At 37.2% G+C, this 6,000-nt stretch overlaps 1 long non-coding RNA gene across 2 annotated transcripts in view; it reads left to right on the top strand.

The window, feature by feature from the left end:
* The first annotated feature begins 497 nt into the window (after positions 1 to 497).
* Positions 498 to 6,000, top strand: part of LOC146767586 (uncharacterized) — a 64,316-nt gene continuing 58,813 nt past the window's right edge. For both annotated transcript variants that reach the window (XR_014954780.1, XR_014954779.1), the window contains exon 1: positions 498 to 6,000. This exon is cut by the window's right edge. This is a non-coding gene — a long non-coding RNA (uncharacterized LOC146767586).

Below are 6,000 nucleotides of genomic sequence, written 5' to 3'. Positions count from 1 at the left end.
AAATCAAACACACAACAAACAAAATAAACTAAAATGCTGATCTTACATTATTGAACTGGTAATAAATCCTACTGATGGTTCTCTGTTAAATGCAAATAGATCTGTGAGCAGTAGCTAACAAAGAGGAAAACCCATCTAAAATAGTGTAGATCCTATTGAAGATGATGCCTTCCAGGAAGTAAACACTGTAAAATGATGTGTGTGTGAGGGGGTGGGAATCAAACAAATTTGATGGCATATTTCATGCTGCTGGTGGGGAACCTAAACAGCACATTAGACTTTGGGTTTACTACTCTCTGTGGACTTCATCACCACCAATAAACTGGGTGTGAATTCTGGGCAATGGCTTCTAATCAACCCAGTACTACTCCCTGCATCATTAAGGGCTTGACCCAGGTGAATGTAACCTCCATGGCTGCCAGACCACACTAAATTAAAAAAGAAAATCTACTCCATGAGCCACTGGGGACCTGCAGCTACAGAAGATTCTTTGACTCCAAGAGCAATATTTCCCCTGGTGACCACAGAATGCTGGATTGAGAATGAACCAGCTTGGCTGCAGAGCCTGAATCTGCTCATTTGATTGCTGGGCTGTACCCGGAGCACAGGCTTTTTGGAGTGCTACCATGGGCCTGCACTGAATAAAGCTAGAGAAAGCCAAATCTTGCTAACATGGCTGTGGCTCATGCAGTCACACAACACATGAGCAGCAGAGCTGAAAATAGAATTCACTAAGTCCTGCTTCCTAATACCATCCTTCAATCAGAAAAATAAAGTGAAAAAAGCCTTCTCCCTGTAGATACTGGCCAAATCCATTTGTGCTTTCATATAACTCCATTGTACCATGGTAGCAGGAAATTTTATAATCCATGGGCACATGGGTAATTTATAAATTTAAAAATTTGCTTGATGTTCAATCCTTTCCAGGATTTGAACTCAATTCAAGTGTATTTCTACAAATGTCTTTGCCTGAAACTTTTACAGAAGGCTCACAGCTACAGGTTTGGCCATTAAAGATAGATTTCTGTGTTACACAAAGTCATCATCCTTATTAAAATTGACAGCCAGGTCCATATGTTCTATAAAATGATGGAATGGGTCATTGTGAACAATGCTGCAATGGATCCCAATGTTCTCATAACCTTTCGGCGTGTGCTTTCATAGTAAATTCACAGGAACTTTTCAAAGAGTACTGCTTTGCTGTTCAGTCTTACCTCTCACACATAGCAGAAAACCTAGCCAAACCCAAATATCCACCTCTTTTTCTTTATTCAGGATTCCAAATATTTGCAAAGGATTGCTTGCCACTTTGAGAAGACAGAATACTTTGGGTTAGGAGGTTAGGAGTTTGCATTCAATTTAATCCAGTATTCCTTGATAATCCAAGTAGTGTCTATCTGCCTCTACCTTCTACCTTACTGTTTCTCCTTTTCTCAGCAGCTAAACTCAAATTCTCCCTCATCTCATCTAATGTGGAAAGTCACCTAATGTTGTTAATAGAGATTTTGAGAAAAGGCTGGAACATTATTTATTTGTAAGGAAAATTAACTGCTGTCAATTCAATTTAGATATCTGATTCCTGCCCTTGTTTTTGCCCAGACATTATGCAGCCGTGGTAAATTGAATAGCTGCAGTGTTATCTGACTGGCTTTTCACACATTTAATTAGCAGTAGAACATGCCTAAGACTCAAATAATGGATATAGTTTGTGTACAGTCTGTTTGGGGAAATTGTATTATTCCTTTTAACCTGAAGATCTAGGATTCATTACAGGAGTCATTGCTGTCATACATTCTGACAAAAACCACAAGGTGTTAGAACATACTTCAGAAATCAGCAATAGTGTCCTGCGTTTTTCTAAATCAGAACAAATACAGTAGCAGTGTAAAGCTGACATCCCAATAGTACATTTAATCATGCACATATCTAATGTAATTAAAATATCTTAGAACTTTAACACTTTGAGTAACAACATTTTTACTATCTGCACTGACAACTAAATATGCTGCACTCATATAAGCTCTTGTGGGTGAGGTGAAAGCATCAGTTGGAACTGCAGCAGCAGCTGCGGCAGAAAGTTGTGTCTTTTCTGTAACATCTAAAAAACCAAGCTCCACGATGATACTAAAAATGTGCACCAATAGAGGTCAAGCGCTTTGTCTAAAAGGACAAACATTTTGTACGGAATACTAATTGAATTCTTTTTATGTTGCCACATATATTTTGATTTTTTTTTTCTGAAGGTTCATGGAGTTCTCTCATGCAATTGGTGGTACGATTTTACTATGAGCCTCTCTCTAGCTATCACTCTTTAAATCACATTTCTTCCAATGCAACTTTCCCGTAGGCTTGGACAGAGAAGCTGCTTTGTGAAAAATACCCTTTGTGCTTATTGCTATTCCAAGCAAAGGGAGTCAGGTGTAGAATGTGGCACTGTCAACTGCTGTTTCCACCACCCTACTTCCTCTCTTATGCTAGAAATAGTGCTATGATCTCCTTCTGCTTCTCTACCTCTTCAAGAAGTATGGATGATCCTTCTTCTCACCAATATGGGAAGAACGCAGCCTAGACTTGTCCTCATCTTCTGTCCACTCCCAAACTGCTGGATTAACTGCCATTTATTTATTGCCATCTATGACCTGTTGTACATCTTAGTTCAGTCCACTTGCTTTTTGTCATTGTTTTGTCATTTTTATTTGGTGGAGGATTTTTTTGCTGATGATGCTGAAACATTTGAGATAATTAGTTTTCTTGTCTGTAACCTCTCAGCAGCTCTCCCCCCAAAAAAGCTGCTAAAATGCCTACTCTCTTCTTCCAGGATGATTATCCTCCACTATCTTAGATAATCATGAGCCTGTAACAGTCCAGACATATTAAAAATTAACAATTTACTGTAGCCAATGCTATGCAATCATAGTATTTTAGCAGCTAGCACATTTCTTTTGTGTGTTAAATGTAACAAAGGCCCATTGTATTCAATGTGGGAAGGCAAATAATTTTTAACATGTGATTAATTGTGTAAATATGGACCTTTTAAGTACATGTGGCAAGCCCTATGCTATGGGAATGGCACTTACTGCTCTCTCAGCATGAGTCTGACGAAGTAAACAAAAAGTTAAAATACAGCCCATAGACTCCCTGGCATTCATTAACATAGCATAGAAAGCAGAAACTAGCCACATTTTATATAAAAAGACTGTAGAAATCTGTGTCTACTCACATTAACATTAACCAATTGTGGGTGCCAACTATGCACACAGTATGTTTTATTTATAGGTCTATATAGTAGTCAAAAACATTCTATCATGGAAATGTGTTATTCATTAATTCATATTTTGCTCAGCCTTACTTTACTTTTTGAACCCATCCAGGTGTTTTTTAAATGATGAGGGCAATTTACTACCAGACAGCATTTGCATTCACCTTATTTTTCAATTCCATACAACTAAATATTCCTCCTAATTTTGTCTGTTATTTACCTAATTAGATCACATATACCGCAAACTAGAATTTCCCTGTGTTTTCATGACAAAATTCCACACAATGGTAAAAAATGAAGGTGGAATAAATAGTCAGCTTACTGAACAGAGTATTTGACATTAACTTTTTCTCAAATAACCATTCTTTATATCAACTGTAATGGCAAAGATTGCAACAGATATGTGCTTCTGAGCCTAATATGTTTTAAAGTGTTCATTTAAAATGTTTAAAATGTTTGTTTGAGCCTACTGTTTAAAAGCTTTATATGAGATCTACTCACACATTGCAGAACATAGATCATATCAAATGACCTCAACAAATCCAGAAACATGCAACGTGTATATGTTTTCACTAAAAGAGCTTTATAGGTTTCCATGACTTAACCTACGAGATTTAAGAGAGTTTAAGGAGGAAAAACAAAACCCTTTTCTTGTTGGTTCCTTTTATCTTAAATGGGAATGTGAGTTTGGCATAATCTAATTTTAGTCATGAGGAAAAATTAAAACAAAGTTAAACCAGGAACAATATATCAACAGTAAAATGCTGTCAATTATTGCTTGTCACATACATCAGTCATATGGGTCATTCATGAATAGCCATAAAGCAACTTCTTCCATTTGCAAGGCACATAGCCTCTGCCATTCAGTGATGTATGTAAATACTGGTGTCAAAGCTTTCTGAAACACCACCACTGGCAAGAGAGAGAGAGAGGAATCTTGCTGCCATTAAGGCACACAGTCCTTCAGCCTCTGAAGAAAAATAACAGTTAAGCCAGAAGTAACTTTTTATAATTAGACTTAATAGAGAAAATGTAAACATTGCAAATAATTTCTGCTGGAGGGCAGAGTGTTAAAAAGGGGTCAAAGGCTTTTGAAGAAAATTAACAAGTTTTTGTTAATCTCCTTGAAATACAGAACTATTTTTAAGCCTTGCAGGACAAGTCAAATTTTTCCCATTAGATATTTTTGGTTTCTTTATATTAACATTTAATTTATTTTCATTTTTTAGGCTAATGACCATTCTGTCACATCTTCTACATGTTTCATTTCTGAGCTATAGGGATTGAAAAATTATGTTTTTCCTCTTCTGTGGAAACTATAAATTTTCAACTACTTACAATATCCTTCCTGATGTTCATAGCCCCAGATAAACATTTAGTGGAATAGTACAGCATTTTAGAAGGGTTTCAGGTATAGCCAATATTTCCTGAGAGTCTCTACAAACTTTCCAGAAGGATTTCAGAGGATACAACTAGGCATTTTGAAGGATAAACAGAACAAGTTCAGTTCTGCAACACCCTGTTTAAAAACTTGAGCATTATTTTTCACAGTTCAACTTTTAGAAGTCCCCAAGAATGGTATCAGCTGTTTTGTTTTTTGTATGATTCTTAAGGCAAAAATTAAAAACAAACAGGCTGATTTTAGCACTTTGTATTTCCTCAGGATGTATGCAATTTAAAGGCTCATCTCCTCAGACTTACTCAGCTGTAGCAGTAGTTGTTATAGTGATTCTGTTCCTTAGCTCAGTTTATAGATGGGAAGCCTGCATCTGCTCATGTATTTGGAAAAGACAAAATCAGGGTCATAGTTTACAAAATGAGCCTAGGTTAAGTCTGAAAGACCTATCAATCAGGCTAGGGGCTAGCTGAAGAAAGCCAGAGAGTTTAGACAGAAACATTGTCTTGGGGAAACCCTCTTATTAGGAACTTCACCCCTGGTTTTATCAGCTGTCTGATGTCTTGAATGAGGGACTCTCCGCTACTCTAGTGAAAACCAGACTTCCCTATAAATAATAGTGGTTATACTCATTTGACAAACACTCGCTTTGAGTCATGAAAAGCATTTGAGTCTAGCATGCAATTTAGGTAGAGCTTAGGTTTCCATGTCCAAAACAACCAACCTTAATCATTACACATGCTACATTTTCCTATTATTCACATCTACATGGATCATAATCTTAGTCAGATTGAGCCTATCTCTAAAACAGTTTAGGGTGTCTGGAAGTCCCTTGAGAGCATTGGTGTCTTACACACTGGCAGAGGAATCCCAAAACACTTTGTCAGCCACAGCAGTCTTAGCACAAAGCAGAGCACCAGAGCTATTTTCACTAAGTAAAATAATTTCACAAAGAGTAACCCTTCACTGTTTGCATGATTAGTGACTGTTAGCGATTAAAGCACTTTCCCAGGAAGGGGGAGGTTTGATTTCAGCTCCCTTGCCGAGTCCAAGACATCCAGACTTCCTTCTGTCATGAGAAAGGGAAAGTCATGCCTGCAGCGTCAAAAAAATTTGGTGCAGAATTGTGCCAAAGATGCAACAAATTAGAAAGAAAACTGAGTAAATAATTACCTGTTAGGACATGTTACTGAAATGGCAGCTACCTCATGACAGTGGTCCTCATCGTTAAACAGTGTTACTGCTCAAAATAAGTTTTGAAAGGGAAAATAGCTCTAAATGCTGCTGAGGCTATTGCTGTTCAATGTCCACTGTGTTTAGTTTAGTCAACAACTAACACTGAGAA

Source organism: Lonchura striata, chromosome 4 (assembly GCF_050655825.1).
Source record: "Lonchura striata isolate lonStrDom1 chromosome 4, ASM5065582v1, whole genome shotgun sequence".
NCBI classification, from domain to species: domain Eukaryota; kingdom Metazoa; phylum Chordata; class Aves; order Passeriformes; family Estrildidae; genus Lonchura; species Lonchura striata.
This window is presented reverse-complemented; position numbering and strand designations above follow the sequence as displayed.